General features: G+C 40.8%; 1 protein-coding gene and 1 long non-coding RNA gene across 2 annotated transcripts in view; both read left to right on the top strand.

Annotated features, from left to right (window-relative positions):
• The window catches only part of LOC128696526 (uncharacterized), a 623,432-nt gene that overhangs the window by 303,716 nt on the left and 294,909 nt on the right, over positions 1-24,807 (top strand). The gene's annotated exons all lie outside the window — the stretch shown is intronic.
• LOC138854044 (uncharacterized) overlaps positions 1-24,807 on the top strand; it is a 69,378-nt gene that overhangs the window by 33,380 nt on the left and 11,191 nt on the right. The window contains exon 2 of the long non-coding RNA XR_011393225.1: positions 23,500-23,591. This is a non-coding gene — a long non-coding RNA (uncharacterized lncRNA). The remainder of the gene's footprint in view (positions 1-23,499; positions 23,592-24,807) is intronic.

Raw genomic sequence — 24,807 nt, 5'->3', positions numbered from 1 at the left:
GAGAGAGAGAGAAGGGAAAGGGGGTAGCAGGGGCAGAAAAAGATTATATTGTAATTTGAGATATACTGTTAGAGAAGACAAGGGAATGCATCTCTCAATTTATATCATAATCGGAGTGAGAGATCATTATTTCTCCTTAAAGGTTTAACGTGGTCCCAGTTTGCCGTCGTACTTACAATATTTTATCTGTACACGCAAGATGTTCCAAGCTCTCCTTATTCTTTACACAGTTCTAATGCTGTACTCCAGTGCTAGTACTCTGAGATGCACCATCCCATCTTACCCACATATTGTTCCGAGTCCTCTTTTTATTTTCTGGACCTTCCTCTTCCTTCACAAGACCTCGCCGATCATGTTGAAATTGTGTCAGGTTCAATGTATTTTCCTTAGGAAACGACCTCCAGATGCAGAAACTCTGGATGGTTATGGGCTATACCTTCCCTTCCGCGGTTCTTCTGCCCTGGCGTATATTTATCTAGAATTGTCATCAGTCCAGTACCAGTGTAGTATATATAATCTAATACTATTTATAACCAGGCCCTCTACCCATGCCTTAGCTGTACTCTGCGCATGCGCCGCCAGGCATCTCATTCAGTTTCCTCGAGGCCTATAGGCGTGCAGACGGATAGGTTGGGCTCTACCATGCGTTACCAATATATTCCTAGTGAATGAATGCTGTAAGGAGATCGCACGGCAAAGAATCAAGAATCAACTTAATAGGATCAAGCCTTCCGTATTCACGCTGAAGAAAAAGAATGTTGTCTTTCATTTCCTTAATGTGTTACTAATTAAAGATGGCTTTCTGAAGAGCAAAATGTGTACAAAACTAACAGGGGTGAGTCAATACATTATTACTCATACTACGGCTCACAACCCTAAGAAGCGTACTCATAATTGTCATTCTTCATGTTCTTGGGATCTGTACTGACGAATTTCTACTTAAAGAACAAAAATATTGATGCTTCATCCTCTATGAAATTTTCACTTTATTTCATCTACCCCAGTAAACGCAGAGCTCTTCACTGTATGACTGGTGGGTTTAGCGCTTAGTTTTGATTATAATGATAAAACTCTTCACTCGACATGGGTTAGAACTTACAATGAGCGGCTGTTGGTTCTCCTCACAGGATTCATTGTAGTCACGATCGCACATCTTCGTAGAGCTAACATGAAGTAATTCTAACGACGAGAACCCCAATAAAACCACACCCACGGAAGGAGTTTGCAGCATTTCAGGAGGGAGGGTGCAATAAATTCCATATCGGTGAGACAGTCCAAGTTATGTAGACACCTTCGGGAACACGTGAATGCAGAATAGACAAAACAAACAAATACATGTGTCTTCCTTAGCGACATAAATTCCCAACTCGTGACATGAGGGGAAACGATACAGTAGAACGAAAATACCTGGAGGCAGCTACTATCCACTATGCTGAAACCATATAACAAAAACAGATGAATGCTTATATTAGCAAAACTGAATGCACAGACTAGCCATGCTAGACACGAAGGAAATATAACCTTTCGACTTGATGCCCAGTTGCAGATTACGCTCTCGTTTGGTATCACTTTACTTTCGTCTCCATTCACATCTGTGCTTAACCTAGCTTCAAGATGTTTGAATGCTATATAAGGTGATATTTTGCTTATTTTTTTTACTTTATTAAGGCGCACTGTATGTGAAATGTCGTATGATAAAAGTTTTCCTGTTAAGAGTATCCTTAAAATTGCTACTTATTAACTAACGCTGTTGTCTCTCTCATTTGTAACTCTAGTGTGGTGCTAGGTGATATTCTGATCCCTCCTTACCATGTATACAATAGCTTTAGCATGGCGTTAGCTATCCGTCTCTGATTCACCATCTTTTCCAGATAGTATTCTGAGCCTTGTGACCTACGCCGGGCAGGGAGTTTCCTGTACTTTGCAAGAGGCGCATCATAATTTGGTCTTCTCTCTTCCCCTCTGCTGAAACAGACGCATTTCTTTCTTTTATGCTGTAAAATGAACACCTCCACTTTTCCTCTAGTAAAAAAGTTTATGCCTTTCCCACTTCCAGCGAGAAATGGACGCTTCTTCACCGTCGTCACGAGGTATTGCTGCATCCTTCCTTCCTCCCTGGAAAATGGCTCTCTTTCTTCAAAAGTAACGAATCTCTCTCTCTCTCTCTCTCTCTCTCTCTCTCTCTCTCTCTCTCTCTCTCTCTCTCTCTCTCTCTCTCTCTCTCTCTCTATTCTTCCTTTTCTCTATCTACAGCAGCTTCATCTCCCCGAGCAATTCAGCTTCCTGCATCGCACTATCCTCTCCCAGGACCCAGTACAATCCATGTCATGCCCTGTCATGACCCACCACCAACCCTGCCAGGATTCATCACTAACCCTACCATGACCCACCACCAGCCATGAATTACACCACACACGCCAGCAACCATGTCACACCCTACCAGCCTCATGAGAATTTATTCCCCTCTTTCCCTTGCCCGTCCCCTCACTTCGCCCTCCCCTTCCTAGCTTGTCTGGGTGTATCACCTTAACACCGGGAGACGGACTTCTCGTGTTTCCTTACTCACCAGTGTTGAATAATAATGTTCGTGGCATTGATACATTAGGACTGTTCGTGTGGATTACGACGTGTTGGTATGCATGTGCCAAGGCTGCACAAACAAGATGAAGAACCAGCGAGGTAGACAAACAGACGTGTAGAGTTGCTTCCTGCCTAGCTACTGGGAACCCCGACGAGCAAACAGCTTTGCAAACTGATACCTGTTCGTGTAAACAGCAAGGCAGCTTGCCTGTGGTGCAGCCATTGTCGGGTCCAGGTAGCGAGCGTTGTCGTGCTGAGAGGTGTTTGGTCGCCTCAGACCCCCACACTCATTAATACTCGCTCACACGGAGAAAAACAGCCCAAATGCCTGACGATGCTGAATAGGTGTGAGTTCACAGTGTAGGAAGGGGATAGTAACCTCTAGTGATTGATGACGCAAGATATAGTCTACCACTTTCCCACACCCCCAGGTAATTTGGCAGGATTACCTTGTAGGTTCTCATTACAAACAGTATGTGTGTGTGTGTGTGTGTGTGTGTGTGTGTGTGTGTGTGTGTGTGTGTTTTATTACATCACCTGGAAACACAGATAATTATAGTGATAGACAAGAAGAAGGAAGTAACAATTCTGGCATGTACAAGGTCCGTGTTAATAACCTGGCAGATCTTAGCATGAATTCGCTAAGCTGTTTAACCAGAGCGATCAAAGAGAGCAAGTCTTATAAAAAAATGCATGACTGACTCTGGTTTTTATTCTAGTTTCTGAATCTTATACTACTACTACTACTACTACTATTACCACCACCATCACCACCACTACTACTACTACTACTACTACTACTACTATTACCACCATCATCACCACCACTACTACTACTACCACCACTATTATTACTAGTACTACTACTACTACTACCACCACCACCATCACCACCACCTACTACTACTACTACTACTACTACTACTACTACTACTACTACTACTACTATTACCACCACCATCACCACCACTACTACTACTACTATTACCACCACCACTACTATTACCACCACCATCACCACCACCAATACTACTACTACTACTACTACCACCACCACTACTATTTCTAGTACTACTAATACTGCTACCACCACCACCACTACTACTACTACTACTACTACTACTACTACTACTACTACTACTACTACTACTACTACTACCAATACCACCACCACCACTACTCAATAATAATAATAATAATAATAATAATAATAATAATAATAATGATAATTAAAAAATACACATGCTTGACTTTGAAGTAATATTGAGAAATTTAAGTGAATTAACATAGCTGCATATGCTTCACATTTATTTCCAAACTTTCTTTTTAGGATCAACAAATAATAGGCTAATCCTAGCTAGCCTACCGAAGGTCAGCCTAACTTTAATAGTCATTATTTATCATCAATAAAATATATTAAATTGTTATGTTGCGACTGATTATCTCGGAGTTGTGGCAAAAATTAATATATGATAAATTAATTTCTGGCTTGAATAAGCCATGTCAGTAAATTTTGACTTTAAAACAGGACCTTTTTTTAAATTTAGTAATGCATACAGAAGGGGTTACTAGCCTCTTGCTCCCGGCATTTTAGTCGCCTCTTACGACACCCATGGCTTACGGAGGAAGAATTCTGGAGATAAGAGGAAATTAACAAGAACTGTTAAGAAAACAGAAGAAAACCCAGATGGGTGTGTAAATATATATGCGTGTACATGAATATGTAACGTGACTTAAGTGTAAGTAGAAGTAACAAGAAATTCCTGTTATCCCGTGTTTATGAGACAAAAAAAGAAAGACACCAGCAATCCTACCATCTCGTAAAACAATTACAGGTATCCCTTTTACACTCGCTTGGCAGGACGGTAGTACCTCCCTGGGCGGTTGCTGTCTACCAACCTACTGCCTAGGCTAAATAAAACACATTCACCATCATTCATTTAATAGCTGCGTTGCCAAAAGTGAGCAGATATTACAGATGAAATGATCTTCAGAACTTCTGCATCTCCAGCTCTCCTTCAGGGTTCAGACAGTGTACTTCTCACCTCCTGAACTCAGGTTCGTTAACAGGTCTTCCTGAATTCTTTCATAGATATTACTTCGCTCAAATACTGAAAGGGATTGATAGGATGAATTGGGATAAATTTAGAGATTTGAAACAGGAACCCGAGAACATAGCTGCAAGTTGAAGAAACGGATGAGACACAGGGATGTTAGGAAGTGTTTGTTCAGCTTTAGAGTTGTCAAGTAGTGGAACTACCTAGAGAACGAAGGGGTTGAGGCAAGATCTATACATAGTTTTAAGAAGAGGTATGATAAGGCTCTAGAAGCCAGGAGAGAGTAAAGCTAATGACGACCAGTGAAGAGGCGGGATCAAGAGCTGAGACTCCATCCCACCAACCACAAATAGGTGAATACATATAGGTGAGTATACACAGACAGAGAGAGAAGCAGAAGACACAGACACACAGACATAGACAGAGAGGCAGACAAACACAGACAGAGACGCAGACAAACACAGACAAGCACAAACACACACACACACACACACACACACACACACACACACACACACACACACACACACACACACACACACACACACACAGGCAGTGGAATAGCCTAGAAAATGACGTAGTGGAGGCAGGAACCATACACAGTTTTAAGACGAGGTTTGATAAAGCTCATGGAGCGGGGAGAGAGAGGGCCCAGTAGCAACCGGTGAAGAGGCGGGGCCAGGAGCTAAGACTCGACCCCTGCAACCACAAATAGGTGAGTACAAATAGGTGAGTACACACACACACACACACACACACACACACACACACACACACACACACACACACACACACACACACACACACACACACACACACACATTGTATTTGCGTCCTTAAAAATGATAGACAATTTCAAATATTTGCTTCAATATTAACTTAACAACATAAACAAACGTAACTAATATTTACATAACCTATTTTAGATTCACAAAACCCGACATGATTAATATTTTTACTTGATATTTTGTATTTTTAGTGATTAATACACAGAAAAATAAAGGCAGATACATAGGTAGGAAGAGAGAGAGAGAGAGAGAGAGAGAGAGAGAGAGAGAATTTGAAATGGCATGTGTGTGTGTGTGTGTGTGTGTGTGTGTGTGTGTGTGTGTGTGTGTGTGTGTGTAGGAAAGGAGAGTGAGAGTGTTTTGAGTTCACAAAATGAAAGGAATAATTCCCTGGCGCATGAGACTTCCTTCCTTCCATTGAGGTGCAGCGATGCGAGACAGATAAAAGATATTAACATTATTAAAACTATTATTTATCTCGCTGGCAAAAGCGACAATTATATTTCTCATATAACACACGAGAAGCTTTTATTGTTGTTGACACGCACGTACACACACACATACACACACACACCACACACACATACACACACTACACACACACACACACACACCACACACACACACACACACCACACACACACACACACACCACACACACACACACACCACACACACACACACACCACACACACACACACACCACACACACACACACACACCACACACACACACACACACCACACACACACACACACCACACACACACACACACACACCACACACACACACACACACACACACACACACACCACACACACACACACCACACACACACACACACCAATCACACACATACACCACACACACACGTACACACACATACACACACATGCACATACATGTAAGTGTCCCACACATTAGTTTACTTCAGAAGTCTGGCAACGCAACCTCGTAAAGTCATGGTCAAGCATGCACGAAAACTGGAAATGATCCAAAAGTTTGCAGCAAAACTAGTCCGAGAACTGAGAGGACTGTGTGATAAGAGGTTTTTAATAGGAATGGAACCTGTAAACTTCAGAAGAAAAGAAGACTAGAGTATGGCATGATTACATGTAACATTTTCAGAAGATTTAACTGAATAGAAAGAAACAAAGATTTGAAAAGTGAGGCACAGAGACGAGGGGGATATAGAAAATATTTTCACTATATCAGGGTTGTAAATAAGAGGAATGAGTTAGTTGATGTAGTGCTAGAGGCAAATTCAGTACATAGTTTGAAGAGTAGGTATGATAGGGCCAGTGAAGCTAGGAACCTGTATTGTCGGCAATTGTAATTTACCAGGCAAGGCCAGAGATAAGACTCGACCCCTGCAAGCACAACTCTGTGAGTACAAAGGCAAAAGAAACAAGGTAGATGCCCAAATGTATATAAGAATATCTGGGGAAAAAACACAAAGATTCAATAGCTAGAAGACGGTATGGGAAAGGGCTCGAGTATAGAGCGGAGTTCCTCAAGGATCACTGCTTAAATCCCTGCTGTGTCTGATATAAATGACCTGGGAGCGGAAAGTTAATCCCGTTTTATTGTTGCAGATGATGTGAATATAATCAGTAGGATTACAAGTAAAGAGGACAGGGCAAGATTTGAACAGATAGTGTTTAGCAGTGTAGCTACTTGAATTCAGCCCTCGTAAGTGTAAAATAATGAGTGAGAAGACCGGGCAGAAAATACCTGTAAGGTGTGATAATGGCATATTGCCAGAAGTACATGTCACAAGAATAACATCAGTTTTATCTGCAAAACTAGCTAACGTAAGAAATACTTTTAGGAAGCTTTATATATATTCGTCTAGAACATTGCATCGCTCTTAAGTCTGACCTGTGTCGGGGTATGGAGTACACACTTAATCAAATATATGAAGAAACTAGACCGGAATCCCCTTGTTGGCAAGAAAACTGAAATTGAAGCTAAAGCGAAAGAACTGCTTGTAGAAACTTAAGGAACTTAACCCAGCAACACTAACAGAAAGGATGACCACCAAAAAAATGAATATGAGATACAAAATACACAGGGAGAATAGCTAGAGCAGGTGTAAACAGACTGAGATACGAGTATAGGGAGCCAAGAGACAGAGACAGCAGCCTAGTGACGTAGATGAACCACAAGAGCGTTTGGAAGTGTCTCCAGCATCAGGATGATAAAAGGATCGTACAAGATGAAGAGGTACTAGAGGGGAAAAAATCATACACAGTTTCAAAAGAAGGTATGACTGAGCTCTTGGGAGCCAGAAATCAGTAAACTCTGTGGTTAAGAGTTAAGAAACGGGGCCAAAAGCTGTGAATCGACCGTCGTAAACGAAACTAGGTAAGTACAACTAGGTGATTATGTTTATGTATATAACCAGTAATAAAAGCTTATCCGGTGTTAAATGAGACAAATAATTGTCACTGTTGCCAGCAAGAGAAATAAAGTTTTAATATCCTGTTCATATATTTTTATTTGTTTGGCAGCGCTGCACGCCAATATGAGGACGGTGGTCCCACATGCTATGACATTTTTCTTACATGAGGTGTACCATGGCCTCTCTCTCTCTCTCTCTCTCTCTCTCTCTCTCTCTCTCTCTCTCACTTTTTTTTTTTTTTTTTTTTTTTTTTATACACAGGGTTTGACAAGGTTAAGGATCCCTAGCTTTATTGACAGCTATTTACAGGTTAAGGATTCCTAACTTTATTGGCAAGCTAAGAGCTGTTACCTACATCAGCTCATTTGAAAGCATTTTTGTTATGAGACATACAAGTAGGGAACAGGATGAAGTTGGAGCAATCTGTGGGCCAGCATTTTCATTTGATCAACTGACGTTATCTCGTTGACATCATTATGCTGTACGAATGTGTTCCATACTCGAGTCATCCTGGGTATGTATGATCTCAGATGGAGTGATGTTCTGGAGAAGGGTACAGCCAGAGTGAAGTTGCTGCTTTCTGCCCGTCTTGTGGCATAAAAGCTTGTTTCACGCTGTCCTCGAAGTGGATCCAAGTGTGGTATTTTGACAATATTGGCCTTGTACATAACAGTAAGGCCACCCACATCCCTCCTATGTTGAAGGCTCTGCTGAAATGACAGATCTATCCAGGATGGGTCCAGGCGAGAGATGAGACGTCTTGCTCTGTTCTCTACTCTGTCAAGCAGTCGCAGATGAGAGGGGGGGCAGGCAAACCAAGAAAGTGGAGCATACTCAAGGTGTGAGCGTACTTGTGCCTCGTACAGGATCTTGCAACCCCTACTGTCAAGCAGATGCGAGATACGGCGAAGTGCTGTAAGCTTCCTGGCTGCCTTGTTTGCAAGATTTACAACATGGTTCTTCATGGTTAGTTTGGAGTCAAATTTCACCCCAAGGATATCAACTTCTTCTCCAGGTGCCAACATCGTCCCATTCATCCTTACTACTGCACCAGCATTACTCTCTCTCTCTCTCTCTCTCTCTCTCTCTCTCTCTCTCTCTCTCTCTCTCTCTCTCTCTCTCTATCTCCCTATCTATATATCTATCTCTCCCTCCCTCTCTCCCTTTCTCTCTTTTATATTTATACACCCAGTTCCAAACCAGTCCAGGCTGATGACCTTATCAATCAGGCTGGTGGTGCTTGCAGTAGGCAGGCAGACCAACGCTGGCTCCACAGCCCTGCTGCAGTGTAACAACAAAGGCATCTAATGCTTAATGACATGTCTGAACCATCTCCGGGTAAACTTGGTATTGGCTTTTGTGTCATTGTGGTGGATGTCCAGCAAGTTGAATGTAATGATGATTGCTTTTGTCACTGTTTGGCCCTGACACTAAGGGACATTGTCACTCAGTTATGTCTTTCCACGTCGTTACACTGGATGAGACATTCTGTATGTATTTCCTACACATTCGTATGATTTGCTTATTTTTATTTACACACACACACACACACACACACACACACACACACACACACACACACACACACACACACACACACACACACACACACACACACACACACACACACAAGTACATGAATGAACTGCCAAATGGGATCGACTCTTGTGTGTGTCTTGTTTGCAGAGTATGTGTAACAACAGAAGAAAACAAATGGAAGAGAACAATGAAAGCCTCAAGGAGATCAAGACATGTTACAGATGTGGTCAATGAAGAGGCTGCAGAATCTCAGTTCGAATAACTGCCAGATCATAGTATTTGGCGAAGGGAAGGGAAAACCTGAGACGGAGTACAGTTCGAGAGGCAAAACAATTTTATGCATTGACGTAAGATAAGAATTTAAGATTTAAAAATGACATCGAATATATCTCCAGCAGATGGCCTACGCTCTAATTAGAGACCTCAGTTCCTGTGTCAGGTCCGCCTTGAATGTGCAGCACCATCTTAGACCCCCCTGTTGATTAAAGATGTTTGGAAAGGCGTAAAGATCTGCAACCAGACTGCCCTAAGAGCCAAGAGTGGTATTTATGAGAAGAGACTGAAGGAATTGAATTCGGCAACACTGGAAGAGAGGACTAAGGGAAAACATGATTACGGCGTTGAAAATACTCAGAGGAATTTATATGAAGCATAAGAAGCAAAATTTTAACTGCGAAGGACAAGACAAGGAGGACATAAGTGGAAATAAAAAAACAGATATATATATATATATATATATATATATATATATATATATATATATATATATATATATATATATATATATATATATATATATAGGTAGTAGGTTGGTAGACAGCAACCATCCAGGGAGGTACTACCGTCCTGCCAAGTGAGTGTAAAACGAAAGCCTGTGATTGTTTTACATGATGGTAGGATTGCTGATGTCTTTTGTCTGTCTCATAAATATGCAAGATTACAGGCATGTCTTGCTACTTCTACTTACACTTAGGTCACACTACACATACATGTACACATTTATTTATACACACTCATCTGAGTTTTCTTTGATTTTATCTTAATAGTTCTTGGTCTTATTACTTTTCCTTTTATATCCATGGGGAAGTGGAATAAGAATCTTTCCTCCGTAAGCCATGCGTGTTGTAAAAGTCAACTAAAATGCCGGGAACAATGGGCTAGTAACCCCTTTTCCTGTAAAGATTACTAAAAAGAATAAGAAGAAAATTGTTTTCTTTCTTTTTTGGGTCACCCTGCCTCGGTGGGAGACGGCCGACTTGTTGAAAAAAAAAAAAAAAATATATATATATGCAATAAGATCACAGTGAACAGGTGATTTCAAAATATGCAAAACAACCACTCTGAAAGAATAGAGAAATTCCAAGCGCTTTCGTGACTACTCACATTATCAAGGAACTATGTTCCTTGATAATGTGAGTAGTCACGAAATCGCTTGGAATTTCTCTATTCTTTCAGAGTGGTTGTTTTGCATATATATATATATATATATATATATATATAAATATAAATATATATATATATATATATATATATATATATATATATATATATATATATATATATATATATATATATGCAGGGGTAGGGGTCGGCCTAGGAAGGGTTGGAGGGAGGGGGTAAAGGAGGTTTTGTGTGCGAGGGGCTTGGACTTCCAGCAGGCATGCGTGAGCGTGTTTGATAGGAGTGAATGGAGACAAATGGTTTTTAATACTTGACGTGCTGTTGGAGTGTGAGCAAAGTAACATTTATGAAGGGGTTCAGGGAAACCGGCAGGCCGGACTTGAGTCCTGGAGATGGGAAGTACAGTGCCTGCACTCTGAAGGAGGGGTGTTAATGTTGCAGTTTAAAAACTGTAGTGTAAAGCACCCTTCTGGCAAGACAGTGATGGAGTGAATGATGGTGAAAGTTTTTCTTTTTCGGGCCACCCTGCCTTGGTGGGAATCGGCCAGTGTGATAATAAAAAAAATAAATATATATATGTCGTGCCGAATAGGGAGAACTTGCGATCTTGGCTTATATAGGACAAGCGAAAATTTGTGTATGCAATAATTTCGCCAAAAATCATTCTGAACCTACCGAAAAAAATATATTTCACTGTGTTTAGTATTAAATTATTTTAAACAAATCTAAAATATATTTAGTTGGGTTAGGTTAAAATAAATTGCTCTTGTTATAATAAGGTTAGGTAAGTTTTCTAAGATTCTTTTGGTGCAAAATTAAAATTTTTTACATTAACATTAATGAAAAAAATATATCTTTAAACGTATAAGAGAAAATTTCAGAACGGTCTTGATTTTAAATGAGTTCTTGCTAATTGACCAGTTTTACCTATATATATATATATATATATATATATATATATATATATATATATGTGTGTGTGTGTGTGTGTGTGTGTGTGTGTGTGTGTGTGTGTGTGTGTGTGTGTGTGTGTGTGTGTGTGTGTGTGTGTGTGTGTAATGAGAAGAGCTAAACCATATAGAGAAAGGTTGGAAAATTGTTGACTATATATTTCCACGTCGGTCTGAGGTCCTCTTCAGCAGAAGTCCAGTGTGGTCTCGTTGGTGCTTTGGACATTAGCTTCTTTCTTTTCGACTCGTCGACAGTTTCCCAGCAAGTCACGGTGACACCAAGAAGCAAACTTTTACCATCACTTACTTTAGCTGTCTCCAGAAAGGCGCAGACATTGTTGTGGTCCAATGTTGACCTGCCTACCTGTAACCTTCCCTCTCTTCTCTGAGTAGACGCAGCTAACATTCTTCGGGTCCTTAACCTCTGCTGAAGAGGACCTCAGTGGAGGCTGAAATATATATTCTTCCTTGTCTGGTTGCAGTTTTTTCTTTCTCTCCTATTGACCACTATTCATGTGTGTGTGTGTGTGTGTACTCACCTACTTGTGGTTGCAGGAGTCGCATCATAGCTCCTCTGTGTGTGCGTGTATGTACCTATGCGTGCTTGTGCGTGTGCGCACGAGTGATCTTGCAAGCGCAGGCAAATGTTTTCAATAGCGTGTAAGTGCATCGTGCGGGATGCATGTCTTGAAGATATTATACGTGAGTCTTGCATGGCATATGTGTACTCCCCCTAACTGCGGTTGGTAAGGTGGAGTGTCGGCTCCTGGCCCTACCTGGCCGTTGCTGAGTTCACTCCCTGCTAGTCCCTGGGGCCCTGCCGCACCTATTCTTAAACCTGTGCTTCTATATTTTCTGCCAAATACTTAGTGTGATTTTAACCTCCAAATAATTTTTTTAGGATATTCTGCAGTTTCTTACTTCTTAGGCTGTACTCTGTCTCCTGTCTTCTCTGTCTTTTTAAAATAATAACAATTTTAAAAATAATAATAATAATTCCCTTCAATCCGGATGACATTGCATATGTTTGGATTGTACTCCAGAGGCCAGTTTTTTTGATCCCCTTTTGCAGGCTGTCCAGGTATCTTTGAAACCAGTGTCTTCATGGGTACAATCAAGGCCTCATTTCTTTGTTTATGCATGTAAGGGTCTTTGCGTGCCTTGGTTCACGCGTGGGTGTAAATGACAGGTTAAAAGCATCTTACCCACTTGAGCATGTCAAAGCGCAACTCCATAGCAGCGTATTCTGACGCACCCATGTGCTTGCGTGCGTTTTGTGTACATGAGAGTGCGTGCAAGGAAGGGTGTTGATGTCCTCAACTGGAAGGATTGACCAATGCTGAATTTTCATTTGTTCAAGTCTCGTTAACCATAACAAATACGCAAATTATCCAAATTGTTGAACTAATCCAAACAAACACTGTACCAGACAAACTGTACTAAAGTCATTTCTGCAAAGAAATGTACCAAACTCGTCACAGTACTGCAAACTAAAGCTCAAATATTCCATAATTACCAAACAAAATAAATAATTATTACAGTAATGATATGTACCATAAATAATAAAAATAATGGGATTACATTTATAGTAACAGCACCAATATTAGTAAAGAGTCGTATTAATTGACTTAGTATCACTTATTAGACTACTTTTATTACTACTAGGAGTATCAGGAACAGTGGTAGTAGAAATAAAAGTAATAATAGTATTAAAAGTAATAATAACACAATAATAATAATAATAATAATGATAATAATGAGTGGCTTGATCTGTCTTCCGACGCCGCGTTGACATGAGGCACTCACAGGAGTAATTAAGGAATGTCAGAAGAGGCTGATAATTATGACCAGGATAATGAGCAAAATTAAGCTTAAATTTGGGTAGCTGAAGTAGGCACTTTGTGAGTCCCCGTCATCCTATATCCAGGTACCCAGGATGGCTTACTCTGGTGTGGGCGACACTAACCTGTCACTGTGACTCGAGGATAAGGTGGTCGTTTGTTCCTGGTAGGTCTGTTTATATTCCTAAGCCTGATAATATGAGAAGTCACGAAAGCACTTGGAAATTCACTATTTTTTTTTCTCTCGGTGGTTATTTTGCATATTCTGATATCATTGCTGTGATTTTGTTTGCATTCCTAAGCCTGTATGTGTTTCTAACAGATCTTTGTGTTCCTAAGTTTGTATACGATTCTGCTTAGCCTGTTTGTAAGCCTAGTAGACCTTGTGTGGGTGTTCCTAGGTTTCTAAGCACATGCTTAGAAGGTCTACATAATTCTAGTAGGATATGAAGAAGGTAGGAGAGAAAGATATATCATAGTTTATGTAGCAATAATTCTGGAAGGAGTGATTCCAAATCTATGCACCGAAGTTACTCCTTAAGAAAGTAGAAGACTCGGCAGATGTATGTGCTTTTGATGTCGGTACAAAGTGCCCATATCCAAAGCAAGGGTGCAATGAGTACACTTAAGAAGGTAACTCAGTAAGTGTAAAGGTACCAAGACTCTTCTACATCCTCCCTTCATAATAATACTGATGGTGAGCAACACCTGGGTATCTTCATTAAGAAGACATATGTGCAACACCTGGGTATCTTTATTAATAAGACACATGTGCAACACCTGGGTATCTATTAATAAGACACATGTGCAACACCTGGGTATCTTTATTAATAAGACACATGTGTAACACCTGGGTATCTATTAATAAGACACATGTGCAACACCTGGGTATCTTTATTAATAAGACACATGTGTAACACCTGGGTATCTTTATTAATAAGACACATGTGCAACACCTGGATATCTATATTAATAAGACACATGTGCAACACCTGGGTATCTTTATTAATAAGACACATGTGCAACACCAGGGTATCTTTATTAATAAGACACATGTGCAACACCTGGGTATCTTCATTAAGAAGACACATGTGCAACACCTGGGTATCTTTATTAATAAGACACATGTGCAACACCTGGGTATCTTTATTAATAAGACACATGTGTAACACCTGGGTATCTATTAATAAGACACATGTGCAACACCTGGGTATCTATTAATAAGACACATGTGTAACACCTGGGTATCTATTAATAAGACACATGTGCAACACCTGGGTATCTATTAATAAGACACATGTGTAACACCTGGGTATCTATTAATAAGACACATGTGCAACACCTGGGTATCTATTAATAAGACACATGTGCAACACCTGGGTATCTTTATTAATAAGACACATGTGCAACACCTGGGTATCTTTATTAATAAGACACATGTGTAACACCTGGGTATCTATTAATAAGACACATGTGCAACACCTGGGTATCTTTATTAATAAGACACATGTGTAACACCTGGGTATATTAATAAGACACATGTGCAACACCTGGGTATCTTTATTAATAAGACACATGTGCAACACCTTGGTATCTTTATTAATAAGACACATGTGCAACACCTGGGTATCTTTATTGCCAGAATCGGGCTCTGCATGCGAAACATTTTAATAATATTGATACATAAATGCTACCTATGTGTTATTCTTCAGTCAGTCTTTGTGCCGTACATAAGGGGAATAACCAACAGACCTCCTCCTGGCTTTCTTAAAGGGGAAACTTGATGAGTTCATCAGGTTACTGTAGCTCCTGATTGGCAGGGCTGCGATGCATCATGCTATCTCAAAAAGCGTGACTGATCAGGCTAACAATCGGTAGGTCTGATCTAGGACCTGGTTGCTGAACCACTGACCTCTGAACCCCTCAGCAGGTTGGTGTACGTGAGTTTCTATGAAGCGCGTGTTCTTAGGACTCCTACGCGCATTTCTAGAGGACATTTACTTCTAGACCACATATGTTTCTAGGCCTAATTAGGCTTCTAGGACGCCTCCACATTTTCCTAGGAACCTTGCATGTTTTCCTAGAAGGCATATATAGATTCCAAGGAGTCCAGGATTTCCCCAAGAACGTAAGCAAGGAAATGTTCAGAACGTAACCATTAGTATGAACGCCTCGCGAACACCGAGCTTAACGCTTCTCTCTCTCTCTCTCTTTCTCTCTCTCTCTCTCTTTCTCTCTCTCTCTCTCTCTCTCTCTCTCTCTCTCTCTCTCTCTCTCTCTCTCTCTCTCTCTCTCTCAGTGTTGATTTAACCTTCTAAATGTATTTTTAGCGATTTAATTACGCCCGATGTAGTTTACGCTCAGGTGCAATAAATACCTAATTCACCCTCTTTGCGTCCTGCCTTCATGAGAGGCGCCTTAACGCTGGCGAAGAGCTCTTGGTTTAAGGAAATCGAGCGCCACTCTCTCCTTCCTCGGATCAGCCGTGATTGCTTCCTATCCCCCCCAACCCTAGCGCTGTGAAGGGGCCCTTGGGGGTTTAGTGCTCTCCACTACTATGCAACCTTCCGCTTAGTTAGATTACCTGATTATTCTATATTTTTAGCGAATTACGACATTACCTGTTAATTGTACACCTGGTCTGGACCCGGGCCGTGGGGGCGGTGACCCCTCCCCATGAAATCGAAACCTGCTATAGGCAACCTCTCGGGTGGTCATTTAGTTTGCAGTTTGAAGATATGATCGACCATTACCTCTCCGCGTCTGTCTTCAGATCGCCTGTATTCGACTGATGAAGCCTGCTGAGCAGGCGATACGTATCGCTAAGAGAGAGACTTCAGTGTTGCTAAGTTTTTATCATCATTCTTCAAGTTTAATAGATTTTCACACGTGATAGTTTGTTAACCATATCTGCTCGTTAAATGCGATTGTTGGCTCTAATTGCTTGTTAGGTGTGTTTATCGTAATGTTTATCGATAGTTTTTCAAGGGAAATTGCTTGTTACATGTGATGGTTTGATAGCCTTAAGAGATTGTTAATTATAGTGGTTTGTTACTGGCAATAGATTCTCGTCTGTAAATGTTTGTTACTTGTAGTAATTGTTGCTTGTACTACTGGTAGTGTTTTTTGCTGGTAGTTCTGGTGGTTGTTACTTGAAGTTTTTGTAGTGGTTGTAGTTATTGCTTGTGCTTCTTGTAGTGGTTGCTGCTTGTAGTTACTTTTATTTTAAGTATTGCCTCTCTGCGTTCTTATAGTGGTTGATTGTAGTTCTTGTAGTGATTGTTGACTGCTGTTCTTGAAATGGTTGTTGCCTGTAGATTTTGTATTGGTTGTTGCCGGTATTTCTTCTAATGGTTGTAGTTCTCTGTAGTTCTTGTAGAGGTTTTTACTTGTAGTTGGCTTTGCTTGTAGTTCTTGTAGAGGTTGTTGCTTGTAGTTCTCGTGTTGGTAGTTGCTTGTAGTTCTTGTGCTGGTTGTTGTTTGTAGTTCTTGTAGTTGTTGTTGCTTGTAGTTCTTGTGTTGGTTGTTGCTTGTTCGTGTGTTAGTTGCTTGTAGTTCTTGTGTTGGTGCTTGTTCTAGCAGTAGTTGTTGCTGTAGTTCTTGTGTGGTTGCTTGTAGTTCTTGTGTGGTTGCTTGTGGTTCTTGTGCTGTTGCTTGTTCTAGCAGTAGTTGTTGCTTGTAGTTCTTGTGTGGTTGCCTGTAGTTCTTGTGTGGTTGCTTGTAGTTCTTGTGTGGTTGCTTGTAGTTCTTGTGTTGTTGCTTGTAGTTCTTGTGTGGTTGCTTGTAGTTCTTGTGTGGTTGCTTGTAGTTCTTGTGTGGTTGCTTGTAGTTCTTGTGTGGTTGCTTGTGGTTCTTGTGCTGTTGCTTGTTCTAGCAGTAGTTGTTGCTTGTAGTTCTTGTGTGGTTGCTTGTAGTTCTTGTGTGGTTGCTTGTAGTTCTTGTGTGGTTGCTTGTAGTTCTTGTGTGGTTGCTTGCGGTTCTTGTGTTGGTTGTTGCTTGTAGTTCTTGTGTGGTTGCTTGTAGTTCTTGTGTGGTTGCTTGTAGTTCTTGTGTGGTTGCTTGTAGTTCTTGTGTGGTTGTTTGTGGTTCTTGTGTGGTTGCTTGTAGTTCTTGTGTGGTTGCTTGTGGTTTTTGTATTGCTTGTTCTAGCAGTAGTTGTTGCTTGTAGTTCTTGTGTGGTTGCTTGTAGTTCTTTTGTGGTTGCTTGTGGTTCTTGTGTTGCTTGTTCTAGCAGTAGTTGTTGCTTGTAGTTCTTGTGTGGTTGCTTGTAGTTCTTTTGTGGTTGCTTGTGGTTCTTGTGTTGCTTGTTCTAGCAGTAGTTGTTGCTTGTAGTTCTTGTGTTGGTTGTGGCTTCTATTTCTTGTGTTGGTTGTTGCTTGTAGTTCTTGTGTTGTTGTTTGTAGTTCTTGTGTGGTTGCTTGTAGTTCTTGTGTGGTTGCTTGTAGTTCTTGTGTGGTTGCTTGTAGTTCTTGTGTGGTTGCTTGTAGTTCTTGTGTGGTTGCTTGTAGTTCTTGTGTGGTTGCTTGTAGTTCTTGTGTGGTTGCTTGTAGTTCTTGTGTGGTTGCTTGTGGCTCTTGTGTGGTTGCTTGTAGTTCTTGTGTGGTTGCTTGTAGTTCTTGTGTGGTTGCTTGTGGCTCTTGTGTGGTTGCTTGTAGTTCTTGTGTGGTTGCTTGTAGTTCTTGTGTGGTTGCTTGTGGTTCTTGTGTGGTTGCTTGTAGTTCTTGTGTGGTTGCTTGTAGTTCTTGTGTGGTTGCTTGTAGTTCTTGTGTGGTTGCTTGTAGTTCTTGTGTGGTTGCTTGTGGTTCTTGTGTGGTTGCTTGTAGTTCTTGTGTGGTTGCTTGTAGTTCTTGTGTGGTTGCTTGTGGTTCTTGTGTGGTTGTTGCTTGTAGTACTGTACTGATGGTGTGTCAAGAGTGATGTCCTGTAATAGCTTGTTTCTCCTAATTTCTTTCTCACTTGTTATGGCTTGTTAACCGTAATTGCTTGACAGTTAACGATATAATTGTTCTAATGGTTAACTGCGTGGACTTGGCTCTTACGAATGGGATCCTTCGTATGGTCTCCTAAGTGTGCTTCTCCACGTATGATCTCCTGTGTATGGGCTTCTAATATTACGAAAATATTAAAGCTTTTTAATATGTAACCAGGCAATATATATATATATATATATATATATATATATATATATCTATATATATATATATATATATATATAATATATATATATATATATATATATAATATTCAAGGAACATTAAACACCCAGAGATTTGGAGAGGTGTTGGGGTAATCATTTTTGATTCGAGAAATGAGAAAGGTAGCTCCAATTCCATGGAATAAAATCTCTGGTCCAGAGCAGCGTTACGTGAGTAAGGGAAACACTCGAAACTCATCAAAGGTATATCAAAGATCATATATAAGTAACAGTAACTAGTAACAACCTGGTTAATCAGGCTGTTAGTGGTAGACATCTGCAGGCACACATGCATATTACAACCTGGCTAATTAGATCGAATTTCCTCTTGAGAACATAGTTAAAGTCCTGAAGCCATTCAGAAGAGGGACTCAAAAATTACCACACAGGCAACAGTGTTTTAGTTTTCCCACTTCCTTCCATAAAAAAAGGCAAATAGGAACGTACAGAGACCTAAATCAACCCTGGCAATACCAGTATTCCCTTAATGACTTCTGCAAACCACCCTCAGGGGCCTTGGTAACAAGCGCTTGCCCGCCCTTGTTATGAGATGTATTGTTTTGCTGCAAATTTGTCGAGGGTAATGTTGATTGGTTGTAATGGTTGGTGTAGGAGTTTAGATTGTGTGTGGGGGGTGGTGAGAGGAGTTTGAATGGGTCTCGTTGGTAATTCGTCTAGGAAGGGTAGTTCATTTTCGGCTTTAGATGCTGTAGCAGTGTCACAGTCTTTCAACGTCCCTACTTTTCCATCCTTATTCGTTTCTTGGTCTCCTGCTTGCATGCCTCTCAGTTCTCTGCATTTTTAATTTGGGGGTTGAGTATTTCTCTCTTCTGACCCTCTGGCGTTCCTGGAGTCTACCAGGAGTGTGTTCCCAAGGTCATCGCCCTCGGGGCCCGGTCCAAGACCAGCACTACCCTCTCCTGTTCTACCCCATCCTGTGTTTCATCTCTGTGTTCCATCCCACCCTGTGTTCCATCCCACCCTCTGTTCCATCCCACCCTCTGTTCCATCCCGCCCTGTGTTCCATCACGCCCTGTGTTCCATCACGCCCTGTGTTCCATCCCACCCTGTGTTCCATCACGCCCTGTGTTCCATCCCACCCTGTGTTCCATCACGCCCTGTGTTCCATCACGTCCTGTGTTCCATCACGCCCTGTGTTCCATCCCACCCTGTGTTCCATCCCACCCTGTGTTCCATCACGCCCTGTGTTCCATCCCACCCTGTGTTCCATCACGTCCTGTGTTCCTTATACTTAGATGTGTCGCCCGAGTGACTATTGTTCACCCGCAGCTCCTCCTGTGAGCGGTAGCACACAAAAAACATTACAGACATCACAATGGTCCTTTGTCAGACGTCACTGAGTATTGTTACATCACTAGGAAGGAATAATACACATTTCATATTTTACAATAACTTCACTTAATTATTGTATACAATAATTAAGTTATCTAATTAACACTTTTTTTTTAAATTTCTTCATATAGTTGTTGTATATAATAAGATAAAGAATGTTCATTTAATCTATGCAACAACCTCAAGATTTCAGATATCTTTAACAATAACCATAATTTTTAAAGGAGTGGACTGGTAAGCCAGCGGAAGGCCTCGGTCAGATGACCAAAAGCTCCAGCGGTGGGTCATCACATAACTAAGACCTGCGTCAGGAAACACTTGTTCTGTTTCCTAATAAACTTTACCTAACCTAACCTAACCTAACCTAACCTTTAACAACGAGGTATTTTGTCATATATTGTACAGTTTATATGGAGTTGTCTCTCTCTGTCTCTACTGTTCCATTCCACCCTATGTTCCTTGAATCGCTTCTCTGTTCCATCCCACTTTGTGTGCCAACACATGCTTTCCTGTTCCGTCCTAACCTGTGTTGCGCCGCATTGTTCCTGTTCCGTCCAACTTTGTGTTGCGTCGCACTCTTTTACATCCCACCCCCTCGATTCTATCCCACTTTTCCATCCCACCTTCCTATGTTTCATCACACCCTCTCTTCTATCCCATCCTCCCCTCTTCTATCCTTCTTGTCAGGGAAATATAGCTTTCCTTTCTCCCTATTATTGAATATATGCATCTTCTTCCTTTCATCAATTATTTTTCCCCACCTGCCCTTCGTTCATTTCTGCACGCTTGAAAACTGTCAAAAAATTCCATTTTTATTCTCAGTTACGTTAGGTATAGTTTTGCTAGATTACATTAGCGTATATTAACCTATATATTTATATATAATTAACTGACGCTATGGAAATAAAACCAAATAGGACGACTTACGTCTGGCAGTGTCGGGCGTGTTCTAATTTTTTAGAACATGCGTTTTCCAGCGTACGATAAACGAAATAGTTGATGTACACTGCGAGTATTCTCGCCATGCAATTTATACACAACATAAAAATTGCATACTGTGTATTTCCACCATGTTGTTCCTGTATGCAGTAAGTTAGTTGCACATTGTTCCCAACATGTAGTTCTTATATACAATAGGGTAGTCGCACACTGTTCCTACCATGTTGTTCCTATATACAGTATGATAGCCACACAGTATGTTCTCACCATGTAGCTAGTACTCATGCAGTAGTTGGAAAAGGCCCGGGACGGGGGATTATACCAGCGAATCTTCAATAACAACAACAACAGTAGGGTGGCGTACGCTGTGAATACACTCAATTATTTAAAAAAAAATCCTCCCTTCATCTCTCCTGTTCCCCCTTCCTCATCCTTTCTCCCTGCTACTCTCTCACCTTATTTCCGCACACCTGGCCCCCAACTTCCGCTCCGCCCTCTCCACCCCCACCTGCCTTTTGACTCTCCGTCCCGACAATGAGAATGGAACTTTAGGATGTTTTTCCCTCTTATGCATTTATATAGTCCTGTGTTAACGTGATGTGCAGCTATTTTTTCTGTTTTTTTACCAAATTAGCATAGCGACCTAGCTTGTGCCTTGTAAAGGTTTTGTGTGCGAGGGGCTTAGACTTCCAGCAAGCGTGCGAGAACGTGTTAGATAGGAGCGAGTGGAGACTAATGGTTTTTATAACTTGACGTGCTGTTGGAGTGTCAGCAAAGTAACTTTCATGAATGGATTCAGGGAAACCGGTTGGCCAGACTTGAGTCCTGGAGGTAGGAAGTACAGTGCCTGCACTCTGAAGGAGGGGTGGGGGATATGTTGCAGATTTTGAACTGTAGTGTAGGCGCGCCTCTGTTAAGACAGTGATGGAGTGAATGATGTTGAAAGTGTTTCTTCTTTTTCTCACCATGGTGAGAAACGGCCGATGTGTTGAAAAAATAACACTAGAAAGGTATGCCTTTTGAAACAGTCTTCATTCGTTATACCCGGGTATACTGTACCTGGCGAGGACGAATTATAAAATATATTCGCTCTAATCAGAATTTGTTGTTGATATTGAGAATTATAAGTAATAACAATCACTGAAGTGAGTGTGACTTATTGCAATCATCCCTCGACCCACAACAATGAATGCCTCACTAGGGTTAATTCTGTCAATTTATTTTAGGTTAACCTAAATTTACTTGGTTTTTCTCGGTATCTGTTGGTTTAGTGATTGTCTAGGTAGTTATCTCAGATTTATTTCAAAAATGAATTTATGCTTTGCACGTGTATCTGTAAATATTTAATTTTTCGTCTCGCTCTGTGATGAAGATATCTCCAGAAATTTCATTTCTCCTGCGTGTGGGAGAGGCCATCCTGAGAGATGGTAATTCCCAAGCAACAATCACATACGCCCTACTGGAGAGAAACCGTGCAAGCTGCCGTAACTACCGATACCGTAGTGGAATGCTTGACGATATCCTCATCTCCTTACCGAAATCTCCTAGCTCAGGTTAACGAACTTTATTACCCTGTATATGAAGTCCATCCTGTGTGGTTTAATGTGAAAGGAAACATAACTTTTGCTCCCATTAAATAACTAATTAAAGGGGAGGGTAATAGCACCATGTAGATGCTACTAATATGTAACTCTAATACAGTACAACACACTGATGATGTATCCAACTTTATTAATTAAAAATAATTCCATTAAACTCCCTCGTTTCCCAACTACTCCATCTCCCATCCCCTCCTCCCTCATCAGCTGTTCGCTTCTCATTCCTCGTCCCTCATCAGCTGTTTTCCTCTCCTCCCCCTTCTCCCTCTCCACCCTACCACAACTCTCTTATCCGTCTCTCAGCTCTACTGATACTTGAAATATTGTTGGAACTGAAACAAATCTTTGAGGAAACTAGACACGGCTAGGCAAGAGGTGTATGATTAGACAGTCAGTATTGTCTGCGGGATGACTGTGGAAAGCAGAGAGCAGTGTTTGGTTGACATGAGGGTTACCGGGAAAGTATGGTGGTCAGATGGAAGGATACACGTTGATGCACCTTAAGTAAGACCAAGGAAGGAACGAAGATTAAAGGGTGAACTGTCAAGGCTGACGGGATCTGCTATATGTGATCTTGCTCCACCCGCCCCAGAATTGAACCCGGGTCCGACAGTTATCAGTTGAAGGCGCTACTGCTGAGCTACGAGCTTACATATTTCAATGAAATTCTTGTGTGTATTATTTCAGTGTTGTTCCTCATTATTTTTTCTCATTCTCATGTATATCGTTATTACTGCTATCTGCATTATTATAATTAAAACAAACAGGGTACAAAGAAAGTGTCTGTAGTTGTCCACTTAAATAACTTTATTTTATTATTGTTTTATTGCTAACAAAGCAATTTTATATCGCCAGGTGAGCGTCGTCAGTAATCCTGGAGGATGTGCGACGGGGTGAGTGTAGTTACCGAAGCAGAGTTGTCTTCATCTGGTCCCACTTGCGACGGGGTGAGTGTTTTATAGCTAAGCAAAGTTATCTTCGTCTGGTCCCGTTTTCTGTATTGAGATTCTAAAGTAATAACAACCTAGCTTAACAGGCAATGAAAAGGAAAATTTTCGAAACCGGTCACAGAAAAGTGTAAATGTTGAAGATGTGCGATGTTTTCAGCTGGCACTACGTCTACTTATATCCCATTCTAAAAGTCTACGTCTAAATTTGTGACTTTACTGTCTTTGTAAGTAGTTTACATGTTTTTTTTTCTGAATATTTTTTCCCTTCATACTTTCGGTTCGCTCCCCCATACACATGCCAACAAATATTTTCTTGGGTCTTTCAGGCACCGCATTTTTCATAGTTCAGTCATTTGTACTATCATCCATTATTTTATTCCTGTTATCGTTTTGGCTTCATTCCACTTTTTAAGAAGTTATAAAAATAATTCAAAAATTTTCAGAATTTTCATTAAAAAAAATTATATGTATGTTTGAAAAGCATTTATTATACGTTCGAGGCCTGCTGGGCCCGCCTTTTAATTTGCTGGTTGGCTTGAGTAATGGCTGTTGGTTAAACATCTTTACATCTCTGACGCTACAAAAGTATTACCTATTATTGATTCCTGGGGAGGTAATCGCCTCCGAAGCCCCGGTCTCGGACCAAGCCTTCTGGCTGATAGATCAGACAGGGTATTGATGCAAGCAGCATCACAGCGGATTGTTTTAAAGGCACCACAGCGGATTGATCTGAAGGCACCACAGCAAATTGTTTTGAAGGCACCACAGCGGATTGTTTTCAAGAATTTCATCGTAGATTAATTCAGGTCACTAAATGAAGGCCATTGTATAATGAGTTCCCAGGGAAAGGAGCCGCATCTCAGGCACGTAAGAAAGCTTTAAGAGGACATGATATATGTTATCAGGTTAGTCAATGAGGTTAAGGCATCTCTTTTCAAAACTAGGGATGTAGGAACAAGGTGTTTTTCGTTTTATGCTATTTTTAATGGGGTCTTGTTCTCTTATAATTTGAGAATTCGATTCAAACACTTTTCTGTTCACGTGAACATTCCAATACTGCTCACTGCTTACTTGTTCTCCTAAGGTGCTAATCTATTCTTGTATTCTCACAAGTGAACACTTTTCTGTTTACGTGTCCTCTCTCGTAAATAGAACTCTTTGATCTCTGCTCACATGTTCCAGAGTCCTGCATTTCCTCAGTTTGAACACTAGA

The sequence above is a fragment of the Cherax quadricarinatus genome, chromosome 47, assembly GCF_038502225.1.
Source record: "Cherax quadricarinatus isolate ZL_2023a chromosome 47, ASM3850222v1, whole genome shotgun sequence".
In the NCBI taxonomy this organism is placed as follows: domain Eukaryota; kingdom Metazoa; phylum Arthropoda; class Malacostraca; order Decapoda; family Parastacidae; genus Cherax; species Cherax quadricarinatus.
The sequence above is the reverse complement of the archived record's forward strand: the minus strand, read 5'-3'. Positions and strand labels throughout refer to the sequence as shown.